This window comes from Sphaerodactylus townsendi, linkage group LG04, assembly GCF_021028975.2.
Source record: "Sphaerodactylus townsendi isolate TG3544 linkage group LG04, MPM_Stown_v2.3, whole genome shotgun sequence".
NCBI classification, from domain to species: Eukaryota; Metazoa; Chordata; class Lepidosauria; order Squamata; family Sphaerodactylidae; genus Sphaerodactylus; species Sphaerodactylus townsendi.
The window spans coordinates 25,875,811-25,892,329 of NC_059428.1; positions in this window are offsets into that span (position 1 = coordinate 25,875,811).

The following is a 16,519-nucleotide window of genomic DNA, read 5'->3' on the forward strand; positions in this document are numbered from 1 at the left end:
ACCCATTTTCAGCTCATCCCTTTTCCTTTCAATATCTCTCCAAGATATTGTGTGGTGCCAACCAGCTAGTGGAAAGCCTCTAAAATAAGGGAGCACCCTACTTTCCTCAATATCCTGCTCCTCCCATTATTTCTCTTCTCCTGGTAGCTTCCATATCTTCAGCTTTCCATTTCCTCCTCCTCCTCCTCTCCTTGTTATTTCCTTGTTATCTACTCTATCTGTTATAAGCCATACATTTGGCAAGGCGGGGGGAGGAGAGGATTGCAAAATCAGTCCCCATTATCAGGAAGCTGGGATAATTCTGAAAACAGGGATTAACTGTCACGAAGGAATGTTGAAAGGGAAATCAGGTTTACATCAGTGACTGTCTAGTGATCTTAGTTGGAATACACTTCCTGTGAGCTCTACAAGGGGTTCAATTGCAGGGCTCCCTATGCTTGGGCCATGGCACTGCTATTTGTATAAATCATTTCTTGCATGCACTCTCGGCTGGGAAGCTTCCCAAGATGGTTGATAAAGGATCATGAAACAATGTAGACATACAAAGTTACTAGCATATCGTTTTTACTTAGATTTGACTTACGTCCTCAACTGTTTCTACTCCAGGTCCTCAACTGATAGTTTCTGAGGATATCACTGAAAAATTACAATAAAACAGCAATAATTATATATAACAATGAGCTATAACAACAGAAAGCAAAAGCATTAAGAATGTGAAGGATTTTTTAAAAAATAAAACATGCCTCTTGAATGGGAAGAAAAGATTAAAACACACATCAGCTCTTCTAAGTTAAAAAGCAGCAGTGACACCTGCTGACAGAATACAGCATTACCATAGGGGCCAGAGCCAACCACAAAATGCTGGAAAGCTGCAAACTAAGTGTCCTCCTGTGGTGGAAGGAATGCATGCTCTCAGCAGACACAAAGGTGACGTCTCCTGGGTCCTTTTATAGTACTTCCTGTTCCAGAGAAGTAATGAGAAGTCAGGACTGGCTTTTTTTTTCATTTTGTAAAGAGATGCTTTCAGGAAGAAGCAGAAATGGTAAGTGAGAAAGGGGGAGAAGAAAACACAGAGTATGCACCGGGCGCAGTATGGCCCAGCTACGCCTCTGTTTCTAATAACAGATATTTGTTTTCAGGGTTTCCTGGAAGTAATAGCTAATTAATTTTATTAGATAGATAGATAGATAGATAGATAGATAGATAGATAGATAGATAGATAGATAGATAGATAGATAGATAGATAGATAGATAGATAGATAGATAGATAGATAGATAGATAGATAGATCGATCGATCGATCGATCGATCGATGGATCGATGGATCGATGGATCGATGGATCGATGGATCGATGGATCGATGGATCGATGGATCGATGGATGAGAAACTGTGGGGGGCTGATTTGAGCAAGCTTGATTCTCTTTGAGAGATACAATTTATGAACAGCAAACATTGGAGAAATTTTGTCCAAATATGCCCTCCTCACACTCTATAATCATGTCAGATGCATTTGGAAGGGGAGTGCCCCCCAAGATGCTGGTGCCAGTCACATGCGCATTGGCTTCCTATGGCTCCTTTCATTCCCTCTGACAAGCATGCACAGAAGAGGCGTAGCTGGGCAGGAGTGCGCCCAGCACGCACTCCATGTTTTCCACCCCCATGGCCCCAGTCCCTCCCTCCGTGACCCGCCTCCCCGTGGCACCCCCACACACACACACACACCTTTTCCAGGTGGACCAGGCTGGTGGGTTGGGGCGAGGGGGAAGAGGGTGAGGGGCAGACACTTGGACCAGGGGAAAATGGACCAGGCTGATGGGTTGGGGCGAGGGGGAAGAGGGCGAGGGGCGGACACTTGACAAAAGGATAGTATGGCGATTCTGTATGATGCTAGGATAATGACCTATGGTTTCAATTTGTCTTGAGTAATGTGTTGTCTTCCCCAGATTTCTACCAGAAGGAAATTTCATTTTATTTGGCATCCCTCCACACGGGGCTCCATACGTGCCTTCTTGCTATGATCTTGCATGGCTAAGCTCCGGAAGGGGCTTTCAGCTATAACACAAGTACAATGTTTTCCTTCTCTCATTTAATATACACTGCCTGTCTTGAATAAGCTCAGAGTACTTCCAATTATTTTAAAAAATCAAAATAAATGTGTTTAAAAAAACATCGTAAGATCGCTAAGGGCCAAGGCAAGCCTCAGTAAAAAAAAAAAAAAAAACCCTGTTTCATAATGTTTACTATTGTTGGAATTCACTTGGGGAGATGTTCAATGAGCATGCTGTTTAAACAGCTCAAAGCCCCCCCCTCATGAGTTTAGGGTAGTAGAGGAGAACATCCCAGAGCCTGAGATGTCATGAACAGCCCCATCAGCCTGCCAATTGGCCAATTGGCCATGCTGGCAGGGGCTGATGGGAATTGTAGTCCATGAACATCTGGAGTGCCATAGGTTCGCCACCACTGGCTTCGGGCCTACTTATTTGAAAGGTCACTTGACCCCATATGAACTGGGGTGAACTATACTATCTACCCCTCAGAGTTTCCACCACTTTGCTTATTGTTCGGAATTGCAGAAGAAGAAGGAACTGTCCACTTGACCTTTTGCAGCATTTTCCAGAGAGAGAGAGAGAGCTACCACCAAAAACATTTTTGCTTGGGCTATACTGGAGTTATCTTTGCCTCCTTCTATGGGGGAGAAGATAACGAACTCTGGTGGGGCGATGCAGAAGGTCCCAGGTTTAGTCTTCAGCATCTCCAATGAAATGGTTCATGTAGTAAAGGAAAAGTCACTAGAGAACCACCTTCATGCACAATAGACAATACTGACATCACTAGAAAAATGATCTGACTCAATAGTCCTGTTCAGATTACAGTGATTGCTCATACAGTGATCATATAAAAAACCTCCTTCTCCTTCTCCTCCTCTTCCTCTTCTTCTTCTTCTTCTTCGGGTCCTTGGCTTCATTTAGGGGACACTGACGCTTTCTTGCAAACAGATGTATGGATGTCTGTCTACAAGCATTCGCCGTACCCTGTAAACAGGTATCAAGCAGCTTTGTGCATTCAATAGTAAAGCTTTCTCAATCAAGTTGGTTTGGCAGTGTGGCTCACATGTAGTTAGACTCTGCACTGTTCATTACCCCTCTGCAAATTACTTCTCATTCTCCACTATTTACTTTGTGCACCTCTTCTGTTCATGGCAGAGTAACCAATTATTCCTTGGCACAGAAATCCTGTTTGTTTTCCCAACAGACAACAGGGTCTTTTGAAGCAACGGGACTGACAACCTCATGCTAATTCTGCAGTTTCTAGTTTAGCAACCATGTTGGCAGCATCCCACAGTGTGTAGCCAAGTAATAGGCCACTACACTGCATGCTCAGTCAACACGTGAACAAATAGCTGGATGCAGTATATCTTACTACATGAATGTCCTAGATTTAAAAAAAAAACCCAAACAGGTTTTTAATTTTAAAAAAAACCTTTTGATGATTTATAACCCCCATTTCCCATCCTGAAGACTGTGGTGCAAAATATCAAGAAATCAATAAATAATATCCAATTAAAATTCAATTAAACAAGTAAAACATAATAAATCATACTTTTTTCCACCCAATTGGTGGGGGGGAACAGTGTGCCACAATGCAAATGGTGTCCAAGGCAACAGCCCTGGTTTGCCCCAGGATAGGTACGTCCCTGGATGGGGTCCACAAAATGGCATCCACTTCAGTGAGGTCCCAGAAGAGCAAAATCAATACAGAAATCACTGCTAGTGTTGAGTTATCAGCATAAGACAAAATATTCTTGGAGAATTGAGCGCAAGGAGGAATTACAGAAGGCTGGTTGTTTTTAGAGACTACAGTCGCAAGCATATGGTGCAGGTGTAAGAAAGGCTTGTGACAGTGTCAAAAATATTATACACTTTGGCCAGAGGGCCCCTAGATTTTGAGGCCCTAGGCTTCAGCCTGCCAAGCCTTTAGGGAAATCTGGCACTAGTTAGATTGCAATAAACTGAGAGGAGGCTCTTGAAGACAAAATGAGATAAAGCAAAGTCCTAGTACCATTAAAAAGGATAATATTACGAGAGAGGCTTAGCTGATCGCTTACATTTGTATAGGAAAACCAGAAAGAGGAGAGAGAGAAATCCACTAGTTTTATTTATTTGTCCCTTTTCCTGGTTCTCCTTTTCTGAAGTAACCATTATGTCACTGTTTGTATTTTGGTGTTCTGGTTTTATGTTTGTTGGGATCTGGTGTAGGCTTTTGTTGATTTTTAAAAAAATGATTTTAAGAATAAATATTAAGGGTTGAATATGTGCTGCTGGGACCTTTTTGAAAGAGGCAGCGTTACGGATATTAAGTTTGACAACCTCCAGATAGGGTCTCGAAATCTCCCACAATCTACAACTAACTTCTGGGCTACAGAGATCAATTTCCCTGAATAAAATGGATGTTTTGGAGGGAGGGAGGGCTCTATAGCATCACATCCCTGCTGAGGCCTCACCCATTCCCAAACCCACCCTCCCCAAGCACCACTGCCATATTTCCAGAGGTGGGATACAGCAGGTTCTCACAGGTTCCTGAGAGCAGGTTACTAATTATTTGTGTTTGCCGAGAGGGGGTTACTAATTGGTGATTTTGCCACATGCATTTTTTTTGCCTTAGTTACTTTTCCTTCTCTCAGCAGTGCAGCACAGAACTGGAAGCAGTCCCTAGCAGGGAGGTGGTGCAATCAAGGCATGCGTGGTAGCCTGCACCTGCGTGCATCTGCTTCCCCGCCTGTTAAGGACCGGCAACGGCTGTGTCCTTGCCACTGCCCCACCCAGGAATGCCCTGCCCAGGAATGCCCGGCCACGCCCCCATTGTGCCCGCCCAGCCCCATTGGCACTACGCCACAGTTTGAATCCCACCACCATGGGAACCTGTTACTAAAATTTTTGGATCCCACCACTGCATATTTCTACAAATTTCCCAACCCAGGATACACAACCCTAACCGTGAATCGCCTTTAATTAGAACCAGACTTCACAATTCTCCTGAAAGCTTTGTCACTTTGTGGCTCTCTTTTGAGTAGATGCGAGGTAGAAGATTCATGGGTGGTTTGTACACAGGGCAGATTTGTGTGGTCTCCTCATAGGTGGTGTGGTTGCTAAAAAAGTGCAGTGGCCACAGAATTTCAACATGGCAAGTTTCTAGAGTTGCCAACTCCAGGTTGGAGAAACACCTGGAGATTTTGGGGTGGAGCCTGAAGAGGCTGAGTTTGGGGAGGGACTTCAATGGGGTATAATGACATAGAGCCCACTTTCTAAAGTGGCCATTTTGTCTAGGATGGTGAACTGATCTCTGTTGCTTGAAGATAGAATAGTAGGGGATTGTCAGCCACCACATGGAGATTAGCAACCCGACAAGTTTCTCTGCAGTTTTGCTGCTCCAATTCCCCCAGCAGTGGCCAACACCCTCCCTTGGATTGAAAAAAATTGGTGTTTCCCACCTGCTGGCACCCAAAGTGCAGCTATGGTCATTACTCATGTGGTGTTCATCGTTTTCCTCAATGGCTTCAAGTCTCCACTGCAATTTTTCACTGGAAGTTTCCAGAAAGGGTGACAGACTATTGAAGCTGTCCCAGTTTCATTGCAGGGACTTCCTCTTCCCAGCCACCCATTTTCAGAATTACCTTGTAAACATTCTGGGAAACTGATCTCTAAAAGGAACAGCTCTAACAGGAAGAACGCTGTGATAATGGCATCAATTTCAGTAAAAGATCAGCTGTACCTCCGTTGAAGCAACGCGATGACATGAAGCAATTTTAAGGCCTATTACCTCATTACGAATGACAGAGCTGCATTTAGGCAAAATTTGTACAAAGCAGACAAGCAACATTTGGGAAAGTCGAGGAGGCAGACATCTAGACAGCATCACTTTCTTTTTGACAGAACTTCATGAAAGTTTTGGAGGGAGAGGAGGAAAGAGATGGTAAATATGTTTAATGAGCTTTGCAGTGGGGAGAAAGAGGCGTACAAGTAGGACATAGATGTTTTAAGAAACCCAAATATGTTTCCATAGCTACACCCTTTTCAAATGGGTTAAGACTGTGTTACTTAAACCTGAGAGCTTGAATTGCCATGGTAATAGGCTAGGCTCTTATGCCTTTAATAGCTGTGTGGCATTCAAAAATTCAGTGGACCACATTCTTTCTACTGTGACTTTTTAAAGGTTTCCTATCATAGCCTTTCTTTGAAGACCATATCACTTCACATGTAGAACCAGAGACTTCTGTTGGCAGGAAACCTCTGTGGGCCTTTTCTTTTAGTTTTCCAGTACATCGTATATGTATATTGGAACTCCTTGGTTGAAAGAAGAGAGGAAAAGAATGAAAATGCATTTGTGAATCAGGGAGATGGTTCTTTTGCACATGCAAGTCGGCATTTAGCATTACTATGAATGTATGTGGAATATACATGTGTGAATGAACCCTTTCATACGGTAGTACGAAGTCTATAGCTCACAAATTTGAAGCAGAGAGAGCCTATGGTTGACCAGTGTAGTAATGCACTGCTGACCCAGCAGCACCGTGGTAGAACGTTGGCACACCAACGACCCACGGCCTTCTGGTCGCGACCACCCCCACTCCTCACAACCCCTCAGCATGAGTCAATGGTCATGAACTATCTGGCTCAGCTCACCGGCGCCCCAGACACAAAGGGATACCGAAGTCTCTGCTGCCCCAGGTGAGGATTAGCTCCAGACGCCTTACGCTCCTCTCCTCGCACGCAGCAGCCAGGGTGAGATCATGCATCACATGATGATCTCCCACGTCTCCCGGTCTCCAGCTTATCTCTCTACCCACCTCCCTTACACGCCCACAATGCAACCCTCACAAAAGGTGCCAGAGACCAGCACCGGGCAGAGTTCTCAGGGATCAATGAAATCCCGGCGCTTCCTGTTAAGCTGACGCTTCCCACCAGATGGAGTCCTCCTCCGCCTCGTACCTATTCCTTAGCTTAATACCCCGCGGACATTTCACTACAAGCTGGTGCCGAAAACCCGGGAATCCTCAGACCTCCCACCCTGCTCACCGCTTCTTCAGTAAGGGCCGCGATAATCGAAGTCCGCTGGATCAGCGCATCCAGGGACCACCGTTCTGCATCGGCCTGTCCCTTCTGGATCGGCGCATCCAGGAGACATCGCCACCCTGGGACACTCTCTCCGTCGGCGGAACGACCGTGAGGCATGGGAGCTTTCAAAAGCAGGTCTTATGACAAGCACGCTGGACGAACTGAAAGCGCGATTAGGTAAATGCGTGCAGAGGTCCCACGTAGCGAGAAGGGAGCTCGCGAAATTGGATTGAGGAGATTGAAGCTCACCGTCCATGTGGTACCTGTAGCCCAGTGGGGGGGGACACACCTTAAGGCAACTGGGAAAACATCGAGGCGACTCTTCGCTGACAGAGCCTCGGCCGATGTCACTGCTACTGACGTGGAGACAATGTTATGTCGCCATCAGCCTTCCGCTGGTAGACCTATAGGTTCTCGTGCGTAGGTCAGCTCTCCTTTCGCATCTTTCACCTTCAATTTCAACCCCGAATTTTCTCTATCTGCTAATTTGGGACTGTCGTCCCTCACCTTCTGCCCCTTGCTCCTCCCCCCCCCCATTTCAAATTCTCCAGCCGCTCCAGCCGCCTCCCCTCGTCTTCATTTTCCAAAGCCACTGCACCTCCGTCGACAGCTTCTGGCACGTAATGGCGCTGGTTTTCAAATCTCTCGTGAGAGCGTGCATTAGCCACGACATCTGCAAAAGAAAGAAACCTGACGGAAGACGATGCTCGATATTCTGCATTGTAGCCCGCGGCCCATTTGCACAGAGATACCGAGGGGAGGATGGCATTGTTCGCTGAGTTGTCACGAGAGTGGCACCGGGCCTTTAAGCTATAATATTCCTACCGAGCTCCACGCCAAAGCAATGCGGGACGAGGGAACTTCACCAGCCCCTATGTGAGGAGAGCATGTTGCAGGAAGCAGTCGCCAGTAGAACCACCTAATGGTTCGAGGAGGACTGGAAAACCACCTTCGTGACATGCTTTTAAACCCCGCACAGTATGTGATCTAAAAGCGAGTACCGCCTAGCAGTGCATAAAGCAGAGGAGGTGCCTCTGAAAGCTTTCACCTACCACCATCACAGCTTTATGGCTCGCGTAAGCTTTCGCTAGCCCCAATGTAAATTAAGTCGCCTGCCGGGTGGCCACCCCTTACGGTCGCCTTCTCTGAATCGCTCTTCACAAGGCGCTTTTTGAAAGTCCCCACACCGGGATTGTGCCAACTCCAAAAGTTTTTCTAGCACCTGTAGAAGCCTCCTAAGAGCTCCTATGCTGAGAGTTTGTAGGAACAGGGCTCAGGAGGCCCTCAAGAGGTAGGTTGACAACGAGGAGGCCCAGGGCGAGAACTCCTTAAAGCGCCGTTAAGGAGAACGTGGCCTCCGCTGAGTGCCGCAAAGCGATCACAGGCCACTAGGAAGGAACCTCCCCGAAGCTGGTTTGACGCTATGCTCAAAAGCTTTTGCCAGGATATTATGGTCTCTTCGCCTATCAAGCCAGCCCAACTCTAGCCGCCAGCCTCTCTCCGCCACATGAGGACAGCCCCGAGCGAAGTGTCTCAATTGGGCCAAGTGTTGTACATTTCTCCGAGGGAATTGTAGGCTGCCCGGGCGGGGGCTTACAACCTGGACGGAGGGAGGGTCTCTCTCAGAGGGCTAAGACCCCTAGGAGAGCCTAAGACTGGCGCCCCAATGCCCGCTGGGAGGCTCAGCGCCTGGCATCTCCCTCAGCCCGGAACCAAGATCCGCACCTCAAACCCTTCCCCCTCGGGAGTTTCCCCACTGAGGATCTTCGCTGCCCCAGCTCAGTATAGTGATCCCATCCCCACCTTGAGGAGACCATTGGGCTGGTCTTGCCAGTTTGCCCCCCCCACGTCATACTTCCTGCTCTGCTAACCCTTCTACTTCCAAAGTCACCATGCCTCCGCCAGTGCCCCAGAATGGCACGATTTCAAAAATCTCTGCAGAGTCCACCCAGTCACTGAATTGCAAATATAGAAAGAAATGCTGGACGGAAGAAGGGACTTCTAGTCGCTTTTGAACTCCTCCTCAGAATGCCCCCATAGCCAATTCAAGAAAAAATAAATGAGGCATGGAAAGGGGAAGATCTTGCTCTAATTTGCCTTAAGCCAAAAGTCCTTAGTCAAGGAAGGAAGAAGCCCCCTGGCCCTCTCAGCTGTAAGGTTCAAACCAGATCTCATAGCCTCTGAGCCTGTGCAAAGCCACAAACAAGCTCAAACGGCAGCAAAATCGCTAGTCGGCCTTCAGAGAGAGCAAGATCTCAAATCAGAGTTGCAATCCTCTGCCTTGCAAGTACTTATATGTGCTCTGTATACCTATGTATGTTCTGTATGTCTTGCCCCTTTCAAGAGACCCCCCAGTGTTTTCCTCATACAGAGGATTTTTCCATTGCTTCTAAAGCTATGCCTTTGTGCTTCAATTAAAGTTTTTTCTCCTTCCTGATTATATTATTGCTAATGCCTCTGAAAAGGCTTAGCACCATTACAGCATCCGCTTTGCAAACGGGACACCAGCTCGTATCGTGCTCTCCCTAGGATACCAGAAGTGGGACCTGCTTCAAGTCATGCTCCATCTTAGTTTCTAAACCTTCAAAACTCTTTCTCTCAAACCTCTCCTCTGAGAACCTTTTCCTTCCTCGGCCCATCTGAGGCCTACACTGCCACATTGGCGCATGCCAGAATTATTTTCATTGCTCCCACATTTCACTGCTGAAGCCCTGGTTGGGGTCACAGTGCTGTGGGGGTCCTCCCAGCTGCTCTCACTTCACACAGCCTCCGGCCATGAAGGTAGGAGCAAGCTCAAACCTAATTAAAGTCCCCTTACAGGAGGGAAGGTAGAGCTGACTTCCAAACCCCCCCACCCTCTTTCTGCACACCCCTTCCTTCTCTAATGGGCTGACGCGACCCCACCCTAGATCTAGGATCTGATAAAGGGTTTTTAAACCCCTCTCGAATTTGCTTTCGTAGTGATCAAACCTCAAGCCCAGGAACTGCTTTCTTTGCATATTTCTCTAAATCTTTTCCTATGGATTGCTATATTACAATATGACTATAATTGTGAATTGTTTAAGCTGTTTTGCAAAAAAACCTACACTTTAGACGGTGATTGGGATTGTTTTTACAAACAAACACTGAACCTTTCGGATGCATCTCCTTCTCCTAAGCTCTCTCAGGCAAAGTACCCCTGCCTTGTGTCTCTAACTTTGATATGTTGCAAGAGTGATCGTTAGTCGAGATGGGCCAACCGCGCCTATGGTGCTTGGCCAAAACAAACGAAAGAAAGTGGGAGCAGTCCCCCCCCCATCGACCCAATCAAGGTCTCATCCAGCAGACTATATCCAAAGTATCGTTCTCTATCAATCATTCAAAAAATTGCTCTCGCCCTACTCCAGGGCTCAGGTCCCTCTATTGTCATCATCTACTGAACCCAGCTTAGCCTGCGAAACCCCTGGGGAAAAGCGCTGTTTGTTTCTCTTCCATACAGGAGTCCAGCTCACGTGGCCAGGTGAAGCCCCCCATCCCGAGATGGGAGGCTGGCCTCCCTGGGAGGTGATCCAACCCAGTCGTAGCCCTGCTGAGAGGGGTCTGATTGCCCCCCAGCCTGGGCCAGATGGGAGGGACCCTCTGGGAGCCAGCACACCCACCCCTTCCTTTCACCTGAGATCGCAGCCCTCACTGGGGCCAGCTACCCGGGGAACGCAGCCCTGGTGCCAGCTGCTGGCTCAGAGTTGATACGTCAACGTGTCGCTACCCTCATCCACAGTAAGCCAGTATCTCTCTCTCTGTCACTGCGCCCTGAAACTTGGCGAATTGCAGCCAGGAACATTCCCGATAGATTAACCCTTGGAACTCTCCACTGTTTCAGCGTCAGCTTTGAATATTGTTGGAACACTTCTCTCTCACAACCTTGCTCGCGAGAATCACCTGAACCTGTAATGCTAAAGACTATCAGTAGCTCTCCCTGCACGCTCTTGAGAAATCCATGGGACTCTAACGCCATCAGCTTCAGAAGCTTTGTAGTCAAACAGCAAGAGCCAATGCATTGACAATGTATGCAACCATCGGTTGCCTTCCTTCCTGCATATCATCCAGTTTTCCTATGTATCGCTTTAGCCGTGTTTTATTGCTTACTGTGAACCAACTATTGCTGAAGCGTTATTGTACGCCTTTAATTTTTAGAAGTTGTATGTTATTTGTTGTTTGCTGCATTCTCACCAGTCTGCCGGAACTCTCTGCTACCGGCCACCAACACGCTTCTTGCCTCAGGTTTCACCTTCCGGGAAGCCCAAGCACAGTCATTCTTCCTCTAATCTCCCTTGCCGGAGGCATGACCAAGGTTTCTAACCAAGGAGGTGTTTCCTCAAGAACTTCCCTTTGTGGAGTCCCCGACTGTTTCCCTGTAACACCAAGACTATTGGCCGGCTGGTCAAACCTTGCTAAGTCCATCAATCCCCACCTCCATTGCTCTGATGCCCTGGCCTCCAGCAGCAGGAACTTCGCCAAGCGACTTTAGATAATCGTGTCAGCCATTGATTGTTTGTTGTTATTGCATCACCGTGGTTGTGAGAATGTACATAATATGTTGTTTTAATCTCTCTTATACCCCAGTTGATTCATATGAAAGCGTGGAGTTGTAAGAAGTTGTATCCAATCTGAAATAATGCATATTGTTCTATTGGTGGTCAGCTCCTCTGGAGCTGGCCGCCGGAGTGATGGTTGAGTGCTATTGCGTGCCTGGGTACTGGTTTGCTAATTCAGCGCCCTCAAGTCGGGATCTTGTTTCGCTCAGTGTGTGCCCATTGCCTGTAACGTGTAAGAAGCCCCTCGAATTTCCCTACCCCGCGAACCAAGTTCTAATGTTACACAAGCAGCTCGGCTGGGCTTGACCTCAGACGGGCGGAGGAGACCAGCGCCCCTTTAAACGCCCCCAGCATTTCGTCCCCTTCAAAATGTAAAAAAAGGAGGAGATGTAGTAATGCACTGCTGACCCAGCAGCAATCGCGGTAGAACGTTGGCACACCAACGGACCTACGGCCTTCTGGTCGCGACCGGGCACTCCCACTCTCAACCCTGCATGAGTCACGGGTCAGAACTATCTGGCCTAGTCACCAAGGCCCCAGACACAAGGGACAAATGCATCTCGCCCCAGGTGAGGGATTAGGCCTAGACGCTTACGCCTCTCCCAAGACGTAGCAGCCAGGGTGAGATCATGCATCACATGATGATCTCCCAGGTTCTCTCGGTCTCCCCGCCATCTCCTACCCACCTCCTTTACACGCCCACAATGAAACCCTAATAAAAGGTGCCAGAGACCAGCACAGGGCAGAGTTGTCAGGACTACTAAACTCAAGGCTCTGTTGCTGACGCCTCCACCAGATGAACCCTCCTCCCAAGGCCCGCGTCACTTCTATTCCTTAGCTTAATGACCCCAAGTGGGATGACTACAGACCAGGTAGTGTCCGAGACTGGACTTTGTGCTTCAAAAGTGCCAATAGGGGAGGGGACTCTTGTCATGATACTCACTGGTATGTGGGGTTCCTCAGGGGACATTCCTCTCCCCCAGTGCTTTTTAACATCTTTATGTGCCCCCTTGCCCACCTAGTCTAAGGTCTTGGACTGGGTTGTCACCAGTATGCAGATATTGTAAAGATCTTAGTGGCGCTGAATCTCTTCACAGCTGTTTGGCCTTGACTGAGTTTCCTGGCACGGGCGACGGGCCAGAATCTACAGCAACCACACTGTTGGAGGGCTTATCTCTTAGAGCGAGATGAGAATTCCGTTCCCATGAGAATGGGACTGGAGACTCCGGGAGGGGGATGGAACGGGGGGTTATAACCTGTGGTCTGGGCGGGAAGGCCCATTCCTGTCATGTCGTGTGTGTGAGCTTTCTAAGTTGTCTGAATAAATGGTCTTTCAACCAAAAGCCTTTTATTTCTGCCTCGTTGGAATTCCTTACATTATGACAGGAATCAATCGTTATTTTTTTCTTTGTGTAACTCAGTGGATCTCTGGTGTTGTAACATGCAGAGATTGAATATTCTTGAAACTGTGGAAGGCGCGGGTAGCCTCCCATAGAGGGTTCCGAGCCTTCTCTTCCTGATTCTGGAGGGAACCAGCCGGGGAACGGGTCTCGCTGGTGACTCTCTCCCGTCCCCTGCCCAGCATGAGTCTTCCCCTACTTCGCTGGGATGGGGGAACGCGGTTGGCACTACGTGGGAGTTGCCAATGAGCCGCTTGGGGCGCTGTCTATGGATCGAAGCCTCAGGATCGGATCTCTACCCGAGTCCGTGCGGGATTACAAACCCCAGATGCAACCAGTCTCAGAAGAGATGGGTCTGACCACGCTTCATGCAGCCACTCAGGAGTCGCATTGAGCGGTTCCTTGACTCGTACATCGAGAATGTCCTCAAGTGATTCGGGCCGTGGCGGTCAGCACTGGAGCCCGTCCCAAATCCACAGTTGAAACCGGGACGCTGTCAAGATCTAGATCGGGACATTGGGGAGAGGTTTCCGTGCCGGTCCCTCAATCCGGATTTCCAGCTCCCTGGCCAAGGCTACCGATGTGCAAGAGGCTCGCGGAGTGGTGGTCGGAGGAGTGGAGGAGTTACCATCCGGAGAGTGGGGAATCTCACATGCCCATCCAGATCTATTCCCCCTCCCGGCCCAAAGAAAGCTGGGACGATGAAGTGGCCAGACTGCTGCGATGCCAAGGGAGGCATGGGACCCAGAACGCAGGCTCTGGGAGGAGGAACGTTACCAGCTGCAAAAAGATCGTGGAATGCCTGCAAAGGAATCGAGAACAACAACATCAGGACGCCCAACTCGAAGTTAAACCTGGCCAAGGAGGCGCTGTAAACGGTAAACCAGCAGAACTTATCGATTCATGACAAAGTCCTGGATCACTCTAAGATGGATCTGGAGCGCCAGCGCGAGAGCATTAGGGCTATCCAAACGCAGAGCAAGCTGGACTATGCCATTCAGCGGGATAGGAACGAATGCAAACTGGATCGTGGAAAAACGGCTCCTACATGCGCACTCAGGATGCCCTAACCTCGCAGAAGAGAGAGAATTGGCTGCCTTGGAACAGGGAGCTGAAGAGGCAGCAAGATACTATGACACGAACCCGAGTCGGGTGCTTACAACTTTACCAGAGCTTCACCACCACGCCCTCTGCCATGGGATCAATTCTGCAAGGCCCTACGCCGATCCCTCCCCGCTTCCTGCCACCTCCTTTCATTGAGGGATCGCCGCTGCTTGGCCCCGGCCTGCCTCCTCAACCAGCGGTATCTTCAACCCATTCCTGCTCTCCCAGCTCCAATCACCCCAGCCATTGCAACCACAACCCCAGCGAAGCCCCAAGCATTGTTGAAAGTGAGGATATTATAGGCCTCCCATCCCTGCCCGTCTTGAGGGTAATTGCCTTCAAACTCCCTTACTTCATTCTGCAACTTGACGCACATATGGAGGAGTTTGGATGATCTGTACCGCTTCTGAACGGAAAAAAATAATGGGATATCGGGTCCGCCTTGGATGGGGTGGCTGCTGACTGGTTTGTGACTCTTTATCAATTACAAGCGGATGGCGTACTCGCGACAGTGGCTGCATTTCTTCAAGCCTTACGCTACCGCTTCTAAGATCCGGATGCTGAGAAATCCAAGCCATTCGCACCATAAAGTCCATTCAACAGGGCAACCGCTCTCTTGCCGTAATTTGCCCGCGGAATTTCGCGGCGGGCGGCTACTAAACTTCCTCCTGACTGGCCTGGAACGCATGAAATGTGAATACTTCTTCTCGAGGCTATGAATATCAAACTTCGAAACAGTACTCCCTCTCATCCGCATTCCAGCGCGACCGTGGCTGAGTGGATTGATCTGGAGTCTCACAAGTTGCGGCCCGTCCATGGATTATGCTTTCGTGCCGGGGGGCTACCACGTCCGAAGACCACTACGGTTGCCCCATCCACTCGCCAAGCCAAAGCACACACCACGTCTCCACCGAGACCACATCTGAGCGCCGCCGCCGTTTGGGATTATGCCTCTATTGTGGTGGTCCTGGCCATCTGGCTGCCAACTGCCCCAAGAAACAGAAGCCCGCTGTCCCGGTCTCCCGTACCCCCGCTGCCAAGCCTCCACGGAAGTCTGGTCCCCCCCCAACTGGCTCATCCAAGGCTGCCATCGAGGAGGATTTTGAGGAAGGGGAAGGGGCGGTGTGCCTATCTTCAGCGCCCTTGGACATGAGTCCTACTCCGGATCCGGTGAGTGAAGGCAGCGCGCCCATTACTATTCAAGCCTCTTTAGCCAACCCTGCCAAGCATACACGTCTCCTAGCCTCCGCCCTCGTTGATTCTGGCTGCTCCCACTGTTTAATGCGACCGCCCAGCGAGGGTGGCTGAGGAAGCTTGGCTTAGACCAAATTCCTAAGCGAAGCCCATTCCGCTTTTGCATTAATAATGGATGGCAGCTCCACTCAGGCTGAGGGTCCAGCCCGCATTCAAAACGCATGACCCGTTTTCCTCCATTTGGCGCTTCGACCATTGGGAAAAGATTAGTTTCGCTTCTTGCTCCAGTGGCCAAACACTCCCATTGTATTGGAGCATGCCATGGTTGTTATATTACTACTGAGCCAAATATCATTTGGAAAGAAGCGAATTATAGAATTCACTGACCCCCCCTGGGAGCACATGAAGTGGGGGAAACTCCACCTCTCAAATGACATTGAACCATTGGCTTCCAGCGCATTGCATACGGCGGTGACTCCTAATCCCAATGCTGAAATCCCCACGAGCTTATCAAGAATTGGCTAGGGTATTCCAAGAACAAGAGTGCGATCAATTGCCCCCCCATAGGGATACCGATTGCAAAAAATCATCCTGCAGCCCGAAGCCTCAACTGCCCAAAGGTAGAATCTATCGGTATGAGCCCCACTGAAGAAAAAAAAAAAAAAAAAAAAAGGAGCTCCGATGCGTTTTTAGATAAGAATCTGGCTCGAGGATTCATCGCGACGAGCCACCAAGCACACCCACGCCCGCCCCTGTTTTTATTTGTAGAAGAAAAAAAAGATGGCTCATTGAGGCTTTGTACCGATTACCGTGGATTAAATGCTGTTTTCCATGTCTAATAAATATCCCTTCGTCTCCACGTAATCAAAGACCTCCTAGATGCACTGGGCAAGGGCAGGATTTTTACTAAGTTGGATTTAAGAGAGGCTTATTACAGGGTCAGAATTGCTTGAGGAAGGCTAATGAACGATTTAACAGCCGTTTAATACCAAATTTGGACAAATATGAATAATTTTAATAATGCCATTCGGTTTGGCTGCTGGAGCACCCGGAGCTTTGTATGGCCCTATATCAATGAAGTTTTGCAAGATTTATTGTATAAAGGTGTGGTCGTGTACTTAGATGATGTTTTGAT